The following is a 20,872-nucleotide window of genomic DNA, read 5'->3' as shown; positions in this document are numbered from 1 at the left end:
GCTGTCAGATTCCCTTCAGCACATTTCAGATACGGGTGAGGAGATGAAGAGGTGGACCGATCTATAGCACAGAAAATTTCAAATCTTTCCAGACCTCGGTTCTGATTGCCCATCAGATACTTTCTTTATCAAGAGCTGCAATCAGAGGCAGTGGCTCAGCTACTGTAGCTCCAACCCCATTAGTTCCCTCCACTCCTTCCCCCTCCACACCTGCAAACGTATTGCGCTCGCCCATTTCTTCCCTCCTTCCCTGCTCTCCGACACTCTCAGGTCTGACTGCACAGTTTGAGTGGCGTGTGATCTGTGAGGCAGTCACTCGAGTGCCATTTCATCTGAAGAGCAGCCCGCAGGGTTTCAAGTAGGACAGACACACGCTGGCGTGCTCGCACTCTTCAGGGAGGACACGACTAACGTTTCAGTTCGGTGCCTGACATGGATGCGACAGCACAGGGAAGACATGAAGAAAGCCATGCAACACGACACCTAAAGGGCTAAATATCATGTGGAGCAGAGGTGAACTGATAGGGAATATTCAAAGACTGATAACAACAGTGTGAACCCATCCGAGTAGCCTCCTCAGTCCCGTGTCTGACCTGCACAAACTGCAGACGATTTTATGTCTGACGTATCTGGTCATAACCCGAGTTAACTAACCCGAGTTAACTGCACCCTACAGTCACCCGAGTTAACTAACTCGAGTTAACTAACCCGAGTTAACTAAACCCTACAGTCACCCGAGTTAACTAACCCGAGTTAACTGCACCCTACAGTCACCAGAGTTAATTAACTCGAGTTAACTGCACCCTACAGTCACCAGAGTTAACTAACCCGAGTTAACTGCACCCTACAGTCACCAGAGTTACCTAACCCGAGTTAACTGCACCCTACAGTCACCAGAGTTACCTAACCCGAGTTAACTGCGCCCTACAGTCACCAGAGTTACCTAGCCCGAGTTAACTGTGCCCTACAGTCACTACAGGCTTCATCCTCGACAGCAGTGACACAACCAGAGAAAATGACACCACGACAGCTGGGAAAGCAACAAAAGAAGTGCAGGAAGATAACCCATCACATAACTCTGAGCTTCTTCATTTTATTTGCCTTGTTTTGGTTTGGTTTTGATGGGTTGTGCAGAAAGTGACCCGATTGTACACTTTGACTTTCAGCTACTTCACCACAAGCAACAAGCTGCAAAAATCTGGAGATGCACGACCGTGGAGGGCTGAAAATAAATATGATGAACCAAAAGCGTAAAGGCTTTCATCTAATTATCTACTTTGTAACTCATTTATCTTTTTAAATGGAATATATTTCATTTCTATCTTTGTTCATTTCTTCCTTTACATGGTGTTGATCTATTTATTCCCTCCAAATGATTCATTTCTCTACTTTATTTTGATTTCACCAGACATTTTCTGCTTCTTTATGCACATGAGGAGGCGGACATTTAACACTATGGAAAGGAAAGTAATACAGAAACAATTACAGAAGTAACAAGTAAACATGGAGAGATATTAAATAGTTTTTGTTATTTAATTGGAATGTTTTTAAAGTAAATAATTAGCACAAGTTTAAACATTTATGTCTTGGCATAATTCATTTTCTATGTAATTTCAATAGATTTTATTATAATTTAAACTTATTTACTTAGCCTAGCAACCCTTCAGTGTTTTCATCTTCATTAACAACCAGAGAAAAAGCCTTAAATGGAGCTCATGGAGCTCCAAAAACCCGATTTCCCCTCGAGAAGCTTCTAGAAAAGTCAGGCCCAAAACTAGAGAACAATCACATGAAATAATTACAAAGCAGCTTTCAGCACAGCAGAAACGAGCTCCAGTCCAACACATTCACGGTAATGTTTCTGTACTCATAATTAAGTAACGAAGGAGTCTTTGTGAACTTTCAGAACTGTCACTTGTGTGTCACTGAATTTATGAGCTTGTGGATGTTCATGGGGTCATTTTTTACCTTTTATGTAAAGGTAAAGTAACGGTTCAGCACATGAACAGAAGCAGAATTACCAAAAACCAGGAGTTAAACAAACTGCCGAACCCGTTCACTATAAACTAATAATCTGGGCACCTTTTATCTGAGAGTTCATGCTCGAGTTCATGTTTCTACATCATTCCACACTCAAATCCAAGAGTTATTACCAGTTACTGGAGCTCAAACTCAAACTAAAACAGGTTAAAGTGTTAAACAGCAGTTTAAAAAGTCAGAAGGGATTTAGGGCCTATCTGCGTGTCTATATATTAAAATATTACCAGCTGTCTTCTTGGCAAAGTGTCGTCCAAGCCTAAGCATAAATCTGCACCAACCATTGGACGTAATGAATGAACCGTAATGAGGGGAGATGTGTCTGTGGAGGGAAGGGGAATTAATCGCATCTGGCTGACAGACAGCAGTATTTCAGCCCTGAATGTGTCTTTGTAGTCGGCCGCTTTCGAGCTTTCTGCCTAAAAATGACTGTAATTTACAGCATGACACCAACCTGCTTCTGATTTCAGATGCATCTCAGTTTTTAACACATTTAATGTTTCCTCATCAGGCCGTCACGTGCACTCAGGACCTGCGATATTAGTTATAAAAGGCTTTGCATGTTTATCAGTTAGCATCTAAATGTAATCTTTATTTAAAGGGATATTCCCTCGCTGGCTTTGCGTGTGACACAAACAGAAAGGGACTTTTACGGTGCCTCATTCTGCGGAGATATATATATATATATATATATAAATAAATAAATAAGAGTCCTCCATTTGGTGATGTTTTTCCCTTTTTATTTATTCAGATGGATCTATGATGAATGCTACAGCAGCCACATTAAAGCCTTCCCCATGTCGCCACAAATTATATACTGAGAAATGGAAGTGAAAATCAACGCTTCAGAAACCACTGATGATCGCTGGTTAATGAGGTCTAACTCTAATCAAACAGGACCGGCATCTATTTCTAACCATCAATGCCCTTTTTCATGCATTTTTCTTCAGTAAATTCACCGTAAAAACATCCCTTAATGCCCATATATGACCTGATGCTAATGTCATGCGTAAAAGACCTCAAAGAAAAGTCCATTAACCAGACAATGAGGACATAAACTGGGCAGTGGAGGATGCATGTGCTCCCACGGCAGAGACGGGAGGTTTAAAGAGGGCTGAAAGGGAGTCTTTGATACCAATCAGATCAGAAATCAGATCACAAGAGGACTCTGAACGGAGTTTTAGAGGGAAAGCTTTGAGAAGAAGTGTAAGTGGGTGTGGACAGACCGAGGAATCAGATGCCACATGTTGTCAGGTGACTCTGTATATAAAAAAAGTATATTTTAGCTTCAGTTTATAATAGAAAGTTGTGTTGATTATCAGAGATAGAATGCTGAGATTCAGCAATAACTCAAACTGCTTCTTCTAGAAGTGTTTACAAAACCCTTATCTTGAGTCTCAGTTCCTGAAATACGTTGTTTTTCCTGCATTATCCAGCAGCACGACGTGGACAAACCCACTTCTGCAGCGCTCCCAAACCAGGCCCGGATGGTAGGGAGGTCAGAAAACATGGCAGCCCGCCTGGAGTTTAACAAAAAGACGGCTGAAAGACTCTCAGACCACGAGAAGCAAAGGTCCAACTCTTTGGCCTGAATGGCCGTCCCTACAGGGAAGCACGGTGGCGGCAGCATCATGCTGAGGGGATGTTTTTCAGCGGCAGGAACTGGGAGACTAGTCGGGGGTCAAGGGAAAGATGAATGTAACAAAGTACTGAGCAAACTCTGTGAATATTTATGTAAATGTTGTATTTCTTATTTTTAATAAATTTTCAAAAGTTTCAAACAAACTCGTTTCACTTTGTCATTGTGGGGTATCGTGTGTCAAATTTTAAGCTAAAAGATGAATTTAATCTGTTTGGGAACCAGGCTGTAACAGGAAGAAGTGCTGCGAAGGCCGTAAATCAGGCGGCATTATTCTAAAGGGAATCAGCACGTAGGGATATACGGAGGTGGCTCACTTTCAACTCCACATGACTGTTGGGATCGTTTCTTTATAGCATCAAATGTTGTATGACGCCTGTATTCTTCCAAATGAAGGTCTCAAAGTCTAAACTGTGCATCCTCGTCTCTTCTGAAGAAAGCTTAAATCTGGTAGAAACATCTGTCTCCATCGACTGGCTGTTTGAGATAATCTGCTGCATCAGAAAGCAAGTCGAGCAGAGGCCGGCGACTCAGCGGTTAAGAGAAAAGAAACGGGTTCAGCTTCACGCTTTGATAAGAGTCTCAGTCCGAGTTGGGTTTAAACTTTAGGGCGGTTGGGACCAAATTTGGATCCAAATTAGCCGAGTCACGAACAATCAGGAGCTCCAAAAAAGGAAAAGAAAGCAGAAAGGTCCAGAAAGTCCTCCACCCCCAGCTTTTCTCCTGCTGTATCAAACGCATCATTAAAGGAAAACTTTCAGTTTTTCTGCAGCTGGAACAGTTAGAGTTACGATAATCCAGCTTTATAACAATTCAGCTGCAGCATCTCTTCCCAGAACGAGCGTCTTTGTGATTCTGGACCGTTTCTATCCACAGAAAGAAGTCACTGATACCGTCTGCAGTGACTCGAGCTGCCCCCATGCATCAGATAATCTTACTTTTCAGTCTTTTCTTGCTGTCCCGAAGCGTCACTAACAGTCTTGTGATGATTTTGCAGGCAGTATTTCGTGGCTCAGGGGTGTAAACAGAAGAAAACTAACACATGTCCGTGTCCTTCTTTCTAACAATACATGGACTTTTTTTTGTCCCACGCTGCAGTTCTGCTGAGAAGCAGCGAAGCGGCTCATGTCTGAGATGAGAGCTTTTCACAGCAGCCGTCACATGACTCAGTGTTTGTCACACGACAACAACACTACGCTTTATAACGGCCTTTTTTTCAAAGAGCAGCAACTCTGATAATACGATACAGAACGGTCTTTGCTCCAGGAAACGTCACCTGGCTGAGTTCTAGATGAACGTAACTAGAATTTCATGACGTAGACAGATTCAATAAGGCTCAGATTCAATGCATTTATTCATTTAATACTTTGTTTCGGCGGCTTTCATCCCCCTCTTACTTGTGAGCCCACCGTACATTAATGCGTCTGTATTTTTTTGCTTCCTCTGCACAGAAACTGCTTACGTTTTATGCTCAGTTTAATACATTTTGCAATAAACAAAAACATATTCTGTCAGGAGGAAAGTGGCGTGAATCAATTTGGTCTGCGTGCCCCCCTCCCCGCCTCTCGAGCGTCCCGATGGGCTTTGCTCTTCGGCAGCAGCACACCCATCAACTGTCAGAGTGTTTGACAACAAAGACGTTCCTAAAAATCGCCCGTTTCTCCTTCGCGGTGCAGCAGCTACCTGGCCGCAATCACACACTTCAGTGAAATGCAATAAAGGGAGAGTTTTAGATGAGAAACTGCAAAGGTGACCAAGGCAATGAAGGGTACCAACACTGAGATTCGTCCTTTATACCTCTCTTTGGAGGCTGCAGACTGATGATGTATCAGTAAAAACTGAGGCTACAGACATAAAATGCATTAATTTAAAGTCACAGCAAACTAAAGAGCTGCAGAAAACAGCATCATGAGGATCCTATTTAGAATAAATTAGGTTTGGAGTTTCATAATAAAATGGAACAAATGTAAAAATCCCCCCTCCACCTCTGATAATTCCTCTTGACCAGAGGTGGGTAGTAACGAGTTACATTTACTTGAGTGAGTTTTTGAAAAAATGATACTTCTAGGAGTAGTTTTAAATCTCTATACTTTTTCCTTTTCCTTGAGTAGATGTGTGCAGCAGAAACTGTCCTCTTACTCCGCTACATTAGGCTACAATGAGCTGGTTACTTTTCTTCTTACCTCTTTGGTATTCTACGCCTCATTATTTTTATCCCCCCGCGTACGCCTCATTTTAATGTTTTATTCTGACAGAGAGAGAGACTTCCACCAAAGGCTCTACCACCTGACTGTGTTCCACCAATCAGACGCAGCCGTGCAGTCTGGTCACGTGACCGTACTCGATCTCAGCGGCGGGACGGGTTAGCTTTAGCATTAGCAGTCGTAGCAAACAAACAAAGAAACAGATGAAAAACGTCAGAACCAACGGTGGGAAATGAAGACGCAGACGAGGCCTCATACTGAAAGCATGTTTACCTTACAAAGAGTGAGAAACAGCAGCTACATTATGTGTCTTCTGTGTCAACCAAAACAAACGCACATTTCAGCAGAAACTCAACATCTAACTTGAGGAAACATGTAGCGCTAAGTTTCCTAAACTCGTTTTTCCCCCCATGGATAGGTGAATGTTTGTTTTTTAGGTTACATATGGGTTACATATGTTTTAAACATTTCCTAAGTCTCTTTTATATTTTATTGAAGTTCTTGAATTTACCTGGATTATTTTAATTTAAGATATTTTGTAATTAATTAATTCATTTTAATTTATTTTATCAATTGGATGAACTCTAATCTGCCTAAAGATGATTATTTAGTATTTTTGTCTGTCTGATTGAATGCTTGTGTTAACAAATAAATCAGACGTTACTCAACAGTTACTCAGTAGAGTCGTTTTTTCGCCAAGCACTTTTTTACTCTTACTCAAGTAATTATTTGGATGACTACCTTTTACTTTTGCTTGAGTCATATTATTATAAAGTAACAGTACTTTTACTTGAGTACAGTTTATGGCTACTCTACCCACCTCTGCTCGTGGCTTATTAATTGATTTATTTTTTTCCTTTAGCAGCAGCTAACGCTAACAGCTTAACTGTCGTGTGCCCAAATCACAACAGGCCTCAACAGATTAAATGTTTTTCATCATTACAAAGAGGCAAAAGGATCAAGAAACCTGCCGCCTCTACTACAGAGGCAGGTTGGTGTGAAACTGCCACTTCACCACTGAACTCTGCGGGAAAGCAGCTAGTTCAGATGCTTTACTCAGAGTGGACGACTTGGCAGCAGCCACATGTGAATGTAGAGCAAAACCAACCTGCTTTTTAGATAGAGAGCTTCCAAAGAAGGAGCAAAGCCAGACAGTCTCTGAGGCCTGGGAACCTGCAGCCGTATAATCTCCAGTCTGTCTAAGAAGCTTTTTTTTTCCCCCCCCCCGTCTTTATCTCCCTTTACTGAACTTTCTTCAGTAAAATATTCCTGGTGAAAAAAAAGTTTAATTTTGGAAGTAAGAGATTAACGGGGCTTAGATACGGTGAGTGATCTCAGTAACGGTGAAAACCCGCCACCAACTGGCAGAGCAGGCTCCCGCTGTCAGTCACTTTCAGAGTGTTTTTGGGTTTGCAGAGACTCTGAGAAGGTATTTAATTTAATTGGACCACCACCTGTGTGCGTGCTTGTCCTGAGCCACGTGTTACGGCGGCTCTTCATCCATCACAGTTGGGCCAAGTCGACCCCTGACCGTTCACACCATTCAAGTAATTAATCAACAAATATTTCTGCTCTGTTTCGTGGGGTCAGCCAGACGCTCGTGGCACAGATGTCTGAAGCATCTGAGGCCGAGCGTACACCCAGGAGAGCCACGCCATCGTGTTTGGGAACACAGAAAGATTTGGTGAAAATACCCAGCAGACAAGCAGTTATCGTATTAGCAACAAGCTCCTCTGAGGAGATTCAAAAGTGCCCCGATGGCTCCATGGTGGTCCAACCTGGTATCTAATAATCCAGCCCACGATCAATCAGAGAAGGAGGGATTACGACTCCCAATCGACTGACCATTTATTTCTCATGCTTATCTTGATTCTAAACAGACTTCAGTCACCATTCTTACGTAATTAATGTGGTCTTAAAATAGTTTTTTAATTCATAGAGCATCTTTCAAAACTGTCAGGAAGCGATTCATGACGGAAAACAGATCAAAACCCCTTAAAATTTATCAAATGAATTACACAACAGTCAGTAGGGTCACATGACACTGAAAGGATCGGATTATTGGCTAAATTACAATCAGACTGAGTTATTAAGTGCATGTAGACACCTTAATCTGACTAAGAATCGGATGGGATTCAGACCCCGAGATAACTGGGTTGAAAGTCACTCTAAACCTGCTTGTAGACGCTGAAGCACGTGGTGAATCAGACTTTGCGTTCTGCGCATGCTCCAGATGTTTTCCCGGGGTCGTGACCCGGAAGTCAAAGGAGACGATATTCCTGTTGTTGTCACCGTCAGAAAGAAACAAACAACGCGATGGAGAATGCTCCGTTGGGCATCGAGTTTGTGCAACAAGCAGCTCATCACAGAGCAAATGTAGAGGGACGTAGCTTCATCTGGCTCTGCGTTCTCCATCTTTCTCCAATGCCTGAGTTTGATCCCATTCATTCACCGCCATATATCCAAGGAGAATTACCCTTATAACTCAGTCTGATTGTAATTTAGCCAGTAATCCGATCCTTTCAGAGCCATGTAACCCCACTGAGTGATTTCAGACGGTGGAATCCCAAGTGACCCCACAGCGTTAGCTTGGATAGGTCCACAAATTGTGCTTTTCTTTCTTTTTTAGCATATTCTACCTCCTCAGCTCGTCTCTTCTCTGTCCTTTTGCCTTTATCAATCGTTCACAAGCGAATTACCTGAACAACGTCTCAGTTTAAAAGCTGTTAGATGATAGTTGGTTATCCTCTGCAGGAGTTTCCTCAGCACCCCTGACGTCTGAAGGAGTCTGCGATGCATTCAAAGTATAACAAATAGATCTGAGGCTCATCTGGCAATGGTTGGATGGTTATAGGAAAACAGTGGCTGGTTGATACAGCCATAGTTTTCCTATCCGATGCAAGGATCTCATTTTGACCTAGCTTAGAACTGCTTTGGTTTTCCCAACAAACTGGCGTCTTAATATCAGCAGTTTAGTCTTTGAATGCCGTTTTAACAACACTGGTTGCTCTCTAAACCAAAGATTTACAGGTATTTATGATTGGCTTTACACCCGCCGTTTAAAGGAATCTATAAATGCCAGCTAATAACATTTAAACACTCGGCAGTGGCTGCAGAAACACCGATTGGACATTCAGCTGCTTCATGCTGCACATTGGGAAACTGACGATATAAAACATTCAACAGCAGAGAAATGAGAGCAACGCTGAGCTCATGGGCATCCACTGCTGATTCCACTTCAAGTTACTGTTGTAGCTCAGTTATTTTTCATTGAATTAAGCAGATGAAACGTCACACTGGCTCTGGATTTTCTAAAAAAGCTCCATAGAGATGCATTTAAAAGCATTTAAACAGTGAAAAATATGCTCGGTTGGAATATTCGTCTCGCTGGTGTTTCGTTTACCAAATGCAGTGATTTCATTAGTTTATTTAAGGCACATTGGGAAAGGTTTTATGCTCCTTTGGGTTGGTTTATTACCTATTTTTGAAGAAGAGTTGAGGCCCATAAGGGGTTAAACAGCATCTTTTTATCAGGTGCGCGGTGACGTTGTGCCTCAGTGACTCATCGAGCATCCAGAGGGAACTGGAAATGTTACGGCAATATATTTATAGAAATATAATATAAAAAGGTTTAATCTTTCCAGGAGATAAACATGTGCAATTCTCTACCTGTGGAACTCAAACTGGAGCCCCAGCTGCGCAGTTTAACTGCATTTCCTGAACTGGAAAAGCGTCATATTTTCACATATTTATGCTGATTTTATTTTCATTTTTCTAACTCGCTTTTTTTTTTAATTTTATGCACCTGAAACCCACTTTAAATGAACTTGGGCTGCAAATGCTTTGGTGTGCAGTACCAAAAAATAAACAATAAGTAATTAAATGAATAAAGAAGCTCTTATTTTGTTAAGACGTTACTCACACAACAGGACTGATCAGCTGTTTCTGCTTTTCCAGAGTAAACAACAATACTTTTTGACATGACAGAAGAATCAAAACAGTTCAAACTAATTTCATAAGATTGTCCTGATTGTTTCTCTTACATATTTGGTTACAAACTTTTATTTCTGGACCACTCTCTGCTTACTGCAGCCTGATGTCAGGCCCTGTTGGCCTAAAACAGACGGTTAGATCTCGTCATGATGGAAAGATGATTGTTTTAATAACAACCGACACCAACTGAAATAAATCTGCTGCTTCTTTACCAGGAACAGCTGCAAAACCGCAATCATTTACGACGTCTACAAGCACACGCATCATTTAATTTCAATTAGGACCTCGAGTTGAGACCTTGAAAGTGTAAAAGCGCAGAGCCGAAAAATCTTTGACTTGATTTTCCAACCTTCTGACAAGACATTTTTGCTTTGCATCAGGGTGAACAATGACTCAGCTCAATGTGCATTTAAATGGCTTAAAGCCACCCAACACACACGTTTAGACACAAATCAATGTCATTATTTACAATATTTCTTCAAAATGACGTCAAACAAAATAAAACAATCGATGGTAAAAAAAACACGGTAAAGTGCGAGCTATCATGGGACAATTCACTGACTTGATTTTGACACGTATGATGAAAGACCTGAAAGTAACCAGAGCGTGGTGGTACGGAATATAAATGGTGTAAAAATAGGCCATAAAAGCCCAGGAGATATGTACAAACCCTGATGATAGCAATAACAAGTCAACTGATTCACTGAGCACACGGGCAGCAGGGAGGAGAGGGAAGTAATACAAAGATGCTCTGAACATGATTGTAGGGGTGATGGTGTAGTGAGGAGAGAAAAATAACACAGAAGGGAGCTGAGATGGAGCCTGAGAGGGAACACATCACACTTAAAAGCATCCTGGAACTAAATGTTTGTCAGGAGGAAGACTGTCTGCCGCTCTCAGCGTCATTAATCACCAGAAAATATCTCCGTCAGGCAGATAAAATTAACATAAATAAGAGAATAGATGAAAAACATGACACCGCTTTTCATACCTCAAGACACAACAAAGAGTAGTTATTAAGATATATGGTTCCATAAAGCTTCGGAGTCCCTTCATTAGAATATAATTCCACCTTTGCTTACTTACCGTGAAAATACGAGTTGTGATTCAGTTTTACGCCGTCTACATACAACAAGGGTGCAAATGAAAAAATCTCCTTCCTTAAAGGGGAACTGCGGTATTTTCAACATTAAGCCTCTTTTCTGAGTCGTCGGCAATGTTACTTACATTAATTACTGGTGTGCACTGGTAATCCATATCAAATTTCGTGGTGAAAAGTTGCTTCTGTCGTGTTTTATTTGACATTTTGTAATGGATGTTCGTTGATATTACTCCGCCGCCGCTGAGAAAATAGTGCGAGCATGAACGAGCTGCCAAATAAAACACGACAGAAGCAACTTTTCACCACGAAATTTGATATGGATTACCAGTGCACACCAGTAACCACTCCGGTGAGTTGATTATTTTGAAAACGGACGTTTATGGTGCTTTTACGGACCTTTTAGGACATGCACATGACTAGCCGTTCTGAAGCAGGTTGAGATGAATCAAAATTAGGCAAATACAGTAGTAAACATCAAAAAAGCGGTGAGGGGGGTTCTAAAACATTGCAGACGACTCAGAAAAGGCTTAATGTTGAAAATACCGCAGTTCCCCTTTAAGAAATGAATCAACAATGAAAATAACTTTTAGATGAAGAACAAACCAAGTGTCAGAGCCCTGTGAATGGAAAGGAGCTGTGTGGTAAACTCCTGATGCAGCCTTCCTGTAACCCTTTAAAATGGTCTTCATCAACAGTTCAAGAGTTTTTCTTTGTTAAGCCTGAATGACCTTTGAGTCATTCCAGCATTAAAAAGGCTCCTAACTCAAGGGATGAACCAGTGTTGTGTCCACACAGAACAGACAACTTAGCAAAGAAGCCATTTTAAACTGGATCTTTAGGCACTTTGTTCCCAGCAGCCTGTCACAGAGACACATCAGTTGTTCCCATTTCTTCAGCTGCATGTGTGAAAAACAGCTTCATACTTTCAACTTTTTTGTACATTTACGTTTAAAACTGCTTTCAGTTACCAAAAGAGTCAAATTAATATAAGAAATTCAGTTTTTAAAAAATCCTAATCCCGAAAAAAATCAATGTTATCACGTCTAAAAGTAGGAAAAAAAAGACAATAATAAGAATGTTATACAACATCAAGAAAAAGTGAATGAGATTAATTTTAAAGCTTAAAAAAGGAATATAAGATATAATCTAATGACTAATTATGGAACAATTAATATAAATGAAATGATTAAACTGTTTTATGCCACCAGAAATGAATAATCTAGAAGCTCTTTGTGGGTTTTAGACTGGAATTAAGATTTGTTCCCATTTCTTTAGCTGCATGTGTGAAAAACAGCAAAGATAACACAGTGTGACAGACAGAAAACAGGATTTCTGCAGCAACAAGGTGATTCCCAAAGAGCTGTTAGCTGAAAACTTGGCATATCTCAGCATGGTGTGCAGTGTGTCCTTAAAACATTTGAGGAAACTGGACAAGTGGAGGACAGAAGAAGAAGTGTCAGGCCTAAAGAACTATCTACAGCAGAGGAACAGGATCTGAAAGTGATGTCCTTAAGAAAGAGGAAAACATCCAGCAAAGACCTGACACAGGAGCTGAGAGATGCATCTGGACCTTCAGCTGAGAGCTGAGCTCAGAGCAGATATTCACTTTAAAGCTGCTCAGAACTGAACTAACTCTGGTTCTGACTCAGATTCTGGATTTATATTCACGTTTGACCATATTTGAGTACATTTCTGCACCTTTATCATATCTACAGTTCTGTACGTGACTGAAAATGATGGAGCCGTTTTGTGAGTTACAGCCAGAGCTGTGCTTTGTGGTTTATTGATCAGCCTTTATGTAGAGAAATCAAAGCAGCCAAAGAACAGATGACAGCAGGAAGAAAAAACAGGTGTAAAACACCATTGAACACAAGTTTTTCTATGAACAAATTGCCCGGTTTCTCTTCCTTGAAGGAAGGCCGACAGCCTGGACAATCGACTCAAACTGCAAATCTTAAATCGGTTCAACAACGGTTCGGTTCTTAAAGCTGAATATCTCATTTTAAATATAATTAGAAGTAAAAGATTTAAAGTCAATGTCATGTTGATTTCTCCCTGTGTGTGTGTGCACACGTTTGTGTTTGATGAGACAGCAACCAGTCTGAATATTAGTGCTTATCTGCTGACAGCAGAAGCCTCTCCATTCATCTCTTCTGGGACCATCTTTATCAGCTCTGCATGCTGCTCTCAACCCTCTGGGTTCACCATTTAGCTTCATAAAGTCAGCCTCATAGTAAGCAGCCCGCACCAACTCACACACGCTCATATAAAGTGTATGAATGATGTCTCTTAAACTGCATGTTGCATCCGTAACATAACTCAAGCAGGCTTGAAGAGGCCAGTGACATTATATTTGCAGTATCTCGGCGAATAAAACACTCGGATGGGATGAGTTAGCTCGGGGAACGAGGTGTGTGTGGTCGCTCCCCGGGATGATAAAGATGGTGACAACAGACGCGTCGGCTCCACTCCTGTTGATTCATTTGGGAAGTTTTCACAAAAAGTGCTTTGTTTCCAACTTCCTGGGGGATCTCTGCTCATACAATAAAAGCTGCAGCACTTGTCTTAATACTGTTACTAAGTGCTTTATCAAAAAGAAATATAAAAAGGGAGATAAGATGGCAACAAGGTCAAAGAAAGGACTTTTACAACCCTTCATTCTTTGTTTGTTTGTTTGTTCTATGTGGCCTCTTATCTTCACTGATCCTGCTCCTAAGGTGGCCAATTAAAGAGGCTTCAGGTCTCATAATTAGGGCTGGCGAGTTAAAGGGATAGTTCGCCTCTTTTGACATGAAGCTGTGTAACATCCCATATCAGCAACATCATTTCTGAACATCTTCTTACCCCCTGCTGCGTCCTGTGAGCAGAGTTCCAGCCTCGTTTTGGTGTTGATGAAGGTAGTCCGGCTAGTTGGCTGGGGTTTAAAAAATAAAGCTTCTTGCTTCTCAAAACAATATGCGTTCAACAGAGTAATACATTTGCATCACAAAATGGTTCTCCAGGAAAAAGTCAGACCTCACAATCTCTTAAGTAAGTCAATGTTCATAAATGATGTTGCTGATATGGGATGTCATACAGCTTCATGTCAAAAGAGGCGAACTATCCCTTTAACTCATTATTATCGCGTTAACTCGTTAATTATTTAACGCTGATAAATATTTTATCGCGCATTAACGCAGGTTTTATTATTTTTTTTTTTTAAATGTTAATTTAAAAAATATTTTTATTTTGGGCTTTTGTGCCTTTAATGGAAAGTTCAGAGACAGGAAGCAGGGGGCAGAGAGAGGGGGAACGACACGCAGCACATGGCGTCCAATGCGGGACTCGAACCGGGGCCAGCTGCAGCGAGGACTATAGCCTCTGTACATGGGGCGCCTGCTCAACCCACTACGCCACAGACCACCCCTGTTTTATTATTTATTTTATTTTGTAAAAGTCTGCTGCTCACAGGCTTTTATTTTGTAAAAGTCTGCTGCTGTCTGCTGTGGAACAGGAAAAGAAAGTAATCGGCGGATCCACCAAACATGGAGAAGGGTACGGAACTTTTACTCGGCCATTTTCATGTTAAAGTTCTTCCAGACGGCGGAGTCGACAGAACCAAAGTCATCTGTAAACACAGCCAAGTTGAATTGTCTTCTCAGCGTAGTAGTTCCAGTCTAAAATATCACTTAAAGGCAAAACACACAACTGATAGCAGCAAGTCATTCAAGGAAACAGACAGTGGAGCGAGGCTTCTACATAAAAACTACAGAAAGATGCTGATGTTAAAAGTGTGTTTGCACAACAAATGTTATGGCACTTTCATTCATATGGCAGCACATTTAAAATAAAGCTAAATGCTAAAAGCTATACACTACTTTTAAATTAATTTTTGGATTTTGCGCACAAATGCGATTAATCGTGATTAATCAGGGAAATCATGTGATTAATTAGATTAAACATTTTAATCGTTGCCCAGCCCTAATCATAATGTTCAGAAATTGCGTTCAAAATGTTTAAAAAGTTACCCTTTATCCTTTTATTACAACAATTCAGGCTTTACCGCATGAATGATCAGCTCTTTGCTGTCTGTGCTCCTGAAACATGGACAAACATCTAATATTTGATGGATTTCAAAGTGCAATTTTTGTTTTTCTCGGATATAAACACACGATATTTGGTTAAAATGTGTGTTTGAAAAGTAATTAATCAGTTTCCAGAGGAAAAAGCAGTGGTTCAAAGCCCACTCTGTTCCATCCGTGTTTCTATCAGTTCTCCAGGAGATGAAATCCATCGTTCATCTGAACTAAAGGAGATAAATGAAGTTTGCATAGAACAAACGGAACGTAGAGGCCTGCAGTACCGTTGGTGGCTCAGTCTTACAAGCAGCTGCTCTCGCTGTGCGTCTCCATCTACATCAGCAACTCTTCTTCTCTAATCTAATATTTGGCTTTCATGTATGTGTTAATTTACAGCCCTCTGCCACCTTCCTGCTCCCACGTCTCTGGCATCATAAAAAGAAAGATGGCTAATAGCCTTCCAGATGAGCCTTGGGCATTGGGTTCTCTTTTTGGTCCTGATTAAAACTCCAGTAATAGACACTACGTTATACCCTGAGATGTAAATGTAAAGCACATCAAAGCAGATTCTTCTTTGATTATTTTTAGATTCTAACCGCACCGGCATGTGCCGTCTGCACGGCTCCACCCGGTGTTTACATCACAGAGCAACTCTTCTTCTATGGTGCTTTAGCACTCACTGAGCAGTTCAACCAAAACTATCATTCGGACAAAAAAAAACTTTAAACCCCTCATTTTCTAACTTTTGATGGGAACTACATCTTTTTAAAAAGTTCCTTTCAAACTGTGTCAAAAAGAGGTTTATTTGGGTCTAAAGTTCCTGCCGTCACAAAACATTTAAACATGTAACAAATGTTTAGAAATAACTGGAGCCATAGAACCCACAATCCTGTCAATACTATGTTTAACTCTCAAGGTTGTTCTGCTGCTTTCAAGACACAATGTAACTGATAAAAACATGCTTTTTTTCAGCTTATTTATTAAAGAACTATGATGGGAACTTCTTCTCAGTGCTCGTGGCGGCACTTGGTGCGAGTCTTAAGACACGCTGCAGCAGTATGTCGCCGGTGTGTTTGTGAAAAACGGTCAGAGTTGGTTAGCTAATGCTGCTAACTCTGCTAACACGGCTAATCCTGCTAACTCTGCCTTCGCTGCTAACGCTGCTAACATTCTAACGCTGCTAACTCTGCCTTCGCTGCTAACATTCTAACGCTGCTAACTCTGCCTTCGCTGCTAACGCTGCTAACATTCTAACGCTGCTAACTCTGCCTTCGCTGCTAACGCTGCTAACATTCTAACGCTGCTAACTCTGCCTTCGCTGCTAACGCTGCTAACATTCTAACGCTGCTAACTCTGCCTTCGCTGCTAACATTCTAACGCTGTTAACTCTGCCTTCGCTGCTAACATTCTAACGTTGCTAACTCTGCTAAAGCCGCTAACTCTGCCTTCGCTGCTAACATTCTAACGCTACTAACTCTGCTAAAGCCGCTAACTCTGCCTTCGCTGCTAACATTCTAACGCTGCTAACTCTGCCTTCGCTGCTAACATTCTAAAGCTGCTAACTCTGCCTTCGCTGCTAATCCTGCTAACATTCTAACGCTATTAACTCTGCCTTCGCTGCTAACATTCTAACGCTGCTAACTCTGCTAAAGCCGCTAACTCTGCCTTCGCTGCTAACATTCTAACGCTGCTAACTCTGTTAACTCTGCCTTCGCTGCTAACATTCTAACGCTGCTAACTCTGCTAAAGCCGCTAACTCTGCCTTCGCTGCTAACATTCTAACGCTGCTAACTCTGCTAAAGCTGCTAACTCTGCCTTCGCTGCTAACATTCTAACTCTGCTAACTCTGCTGCACACTGGTTCGGTTTTTAGCTGGTTCTCCTAACAACACAATTTCTCGCTGATGGGTATTTCTTCTCCTTGTCATTTGTCATCAGGTTCATAAATATGAGGACGTTATCTGTGGTTTACTTGTGCATTTACATTTAAAATCTCCTCAGGGTCAAATCTCTGATGTGGATCCATATTTCTTTTTTGTGTGTCTTTCCAAACTCGTGGAAACAGTTTCTGTAGCAGTAAGTTCTCATATATTGATCATCTCTAAAATGTCTACACCTTAGAGGCCATCCTAAGAATCAGCACCTAGCATGTTAGGGGAAATCGTTTTGAAGGCCGGCGGCTGGATATAGTTTCACAGCCAGTTCGGCATTCTGCCTACTGGTCGCTACGACAACTTTGACATGTTTTTTTTAATGCTAATAGTGTAGGGTGTCTTACATGTTTTTATTATCACTTAAATATGAATATAGCCACAGTTGCTGAGAAAAAGATCTGTATCAATATGCTAATTAGCCCTCTAGAATGCAGTAATAGTAGATTTTTTTAACCGCAACTTCTGCATTTTCAGGGCGAAAACCATCCACAAAATGTAAAGTATGAATAGAGAAAAATGAAAGCACACAACAAAAGATGGGGAAATGTCATGGGGACTGACAGGGATCTACAATTAAAGCAATTACACGACTTACACGAAACACATCCAACACTAACACACCTGCTAATTAGGTGCGTGGCCCTGCAGGCCGTCAGGTCTCTATGATTAAAGATAGGACTGTAATGAGGGGATGGGAGACGAGCCAGAGGTGGAGCAGAGATGAGAGAAGTTTTATTGAACTGGTCATTACATTCTGACTGAAAATGCATCTTTAAACAAAGCTCAAAGAAAAAGAAAGCGTCATCAGGTCTGGGCTTTGAGGCCACCGTGGAGAAACCGAGACGCGACCCCGGACTTTGTATAATACTCCCCATAAAAGGAATCAGGAAAGATTAACTGTTAGACATTCAACTTCAGACCACAAAGCCAACGTGAGGGAAGAAATATAGAGCAGAGGCACCTTTATTTCACTGCAGCGGCACTAAATCACACAAATCTCATCAGCGTCAAACCCGAAGACTGTTGCAGTATGCAAGCACAGTTAATGGGTCGGCTGGACTGTTTGCAGCAGAACTCGTGTGTAAAAGTTAATCACAGATTGGTCGTCTGCAGAGTGATTTAGAAGGCGATTAAGATGTTCCCTCTTCCATGGCTTTAATAACAACCAAAAGATCTTTCGACAGATTCTTTCTGTAATAAGGTCACATTCACCTGGGATTTTGTTGACCAACTTTAAATGAAAATTAAACGAAGAAAAGCAGTTAAAAGTTGTTCCGCCGTCCGACCAGCAGTTCTCCCCTGGACTCTAGAGTTGCTCTTTCCAACAGAATCACAAGTTTAACGTGTGTTTTCTTGTCTGAATTCAAACTTAATAACCGGAAAGTTCAACATTCAAAACTACATTTAAGAAAAGTGCAAATAAACATGAGAAGGAACCTGCTTTAAAGGGACACTATGTAATAAATTAAGTCATTTATTAGCTCAAATCAACATATTCATTCATAAATTAGTCCTCATTGGTTTAAAATTATCTCTATCAAAAATCTCACTTATCCTCCTGAGTGAAGAATAACTTGTCTGTATCTACATAGAGCGGGCAAGCTCTATGGAGGCCGCCATGTCCTTCCGGTCTATGAAAAACGACGAAGTGCCGAGAGGGACATAAAGGACTTCGAATTGCGTTTTCCCCAACGCCAGGCCTGCAAGCGGAAATGGCGTCATTGTGACGTCATTTCCGCCGAATGGCTTATTACAGCCGCTAATGCTAAATAGATTTTATCTCGTAAATTATCCCGCTGATAATGCATTGATTGTTACCAAACTTCTGCCGTAGTACACATAGGCTCTTAACTCACAAAAGGAGGCATTAGAAAGTTTGTAAGTTTACCGGGAGTTTATTTAAAAGAACACTTTCCAGATAGCAACTACACACTGCGGCTAACGCTACTGCTGCTAACGCTGCTAACACTACTGCTGCTAACGCTACCGCTGCTCAACGTCACTTCCGGTAACTCCCGGAATATGACTAATTGCATTGTTTGCACACCAAAGGCTATGTCAACTTATGTTATCTGACATGTTATCTGTCATCTGTATTTATAGTGTTGTATGTGTGTTATGTAATCCTTTGTACTCTGTGTCTTGATGTCTTTTTGTTTGTATGGACCTTGAGTCTGAAGCTATAGCTTCTTGAATCTTGACACATACCGCCTGCCGTAGCTCAAGAAGTTGCAACGCACATTTGAAATTGCGAGGCGCTAGAGAGCAAATTCATTCGACTTTGCAAAATAAAATTGCACCACTAGATGGGGGAAGAAATTACACGGTGTCCCTTTAAGGCGAGAAGCTACGAGTACGTAACAATACGAGCTATAGTTTGATTATTTATAATTCTCTGTAATCTACATGGTGCAAAACTGTGATTCATTCTATGTTTATTATCAGTCATAAGTAATCACTCATATATCCATTGCCAGTTGTGTCAGGCAACGGTTCGGAGTGCGACCTTTGGTACTGAAAGAGTAATTAGTGGCCAGGTGGGGATGGGGCCATAGGAGAATTTTCCCAAGAATAAGAACATGAGTTACAAAAGTAGCAGCCAGCGGGTTTTTCGCTCCTATGCACTGCGAACAGTGGACAATTTTAATGGAAATGTTAAAGGTTTAAATGATTGTTGGATCCAGTATCATTTGAGGTGATGAGTTGTTACAGTGTTTAAAGGGTTTGTTCAAGGTGTAAAACTCACACTGGATACGTTTTCAGTTTAGCTTTTAGTGTAGTCATTTGATTATTCATTATTAATTCATATTGTGATTTCCTTGTTTTATCATTGCTTTGGCTACATATATATTCTTTTTTTCTTGCAGTATTTTCATTTATTCAATATGTTCCATTTTATTTTTGATTATTAGAATAATTTAGTGTCAATTATGGTGTGATGATTTTTTTTTTCTCGTAGTTTAGATTATTTCTTTATTAAATCACTGATAAGTGATTTGGGGGGGATCATGTGGGAGAGCAGAGCCTCGACTCATTGTCCAATTACACATTGTGCCTTGTTGTGCTCGACTCATGCATATTGTTTGAGGTTAGGATGAGCTCTGTCTAGATAATGGCGTGAAGCTGGAGAGTAGCAGGAGTCGATCCTATGAGCCCGCGCTGCTCGTGTGTAGTTAATGGTTTAAGAAATAAGTAACTTAAAATAGATGCATGATTGATTTGGTTAATATGACAATGTTTGGAAGACATGATTGGCTGACTGTGCATTTCAGAAACAAGTTGATATTGAATGTAACTTGATGAAACTGGTTTTTGAATAGCGATGCAACCTACATAATTATTTGTTTTGATGTTGCTGCAGATGTTATTTTTCTGTGTTAAATTATCATATAAGTCCCGAGAACGAGAACACACACGTGAATGTGAAAGATGCCGTGTGTGGCGAACTGTAATAAATAATATTACATACTTTTGCTCTTTGCAGAACAAAATAAAAGTTAAACAATTAAATGTGTAGTGGAGGCTACACAGACAATTATACTTTTGTATTTACATACGCTAATGAGGTGCTACAATGCCAAAAAATGTGCTAATTTTCAAACTGTACATCTACTTAAAACCATTGCTGAAAAGGAACTGGTTGCCATGGTATTCAGACATGCATCCACAGATGTCCACTCGTTGTTAAAGGAAAGGCAGACTCTGGAAGTTTGCTGTTTCCAACACATTAGCCTAATTAGAAACCTAAACTAAGCAATCCTGCTCCTCAAATAAGAAAACCATTACACACCTATCAGACTAAAAATAACAAGCAACAGCACACGGCCAAGATTTACGACAGGCTGGGGACATATATGAGGCGGGAAATGAGAAAGGATAATACGCCCGTGGCCTAATAGCAACGAC

At 40.9% G+C, this 20,872-nt stretch overlaps 1 protein-coding gene across 2 annotated transcripts in view; it reads right to left on the bottom strand.

Annotated features, from left to right (window-relative positions):
* Nucleotides 1–20,872, bottom strand: part of tmem104 (transmembrane protein 104) — a 95,917-nt gene that overhangs the window by 23,628 nt on the left and 51,417 nt on the right. The window lies entirely within an intron of this gene.

Source organism: Odontesthes bonariensis, chromosome 21 (assembly GCF_027942865.1).
Source record: "Odontesthes bonariensis isolate fOdoBon6 chromosome 21, fOdoBon6.hap1, whole genome shotgun sequence".
Classification (NCBI taxonomy): Eukaryota; Metazoa; Chordata; class Actinopteri; order Atheriniformes; family Atherinopsidae; genus Odontesthes; species Odontesthes bonariensis.
The sequence above is the reverse complement of the archived record's forward strand: the minus strand, read 5'-3'. Positions and strand labels throughout refer to the sequence as shown.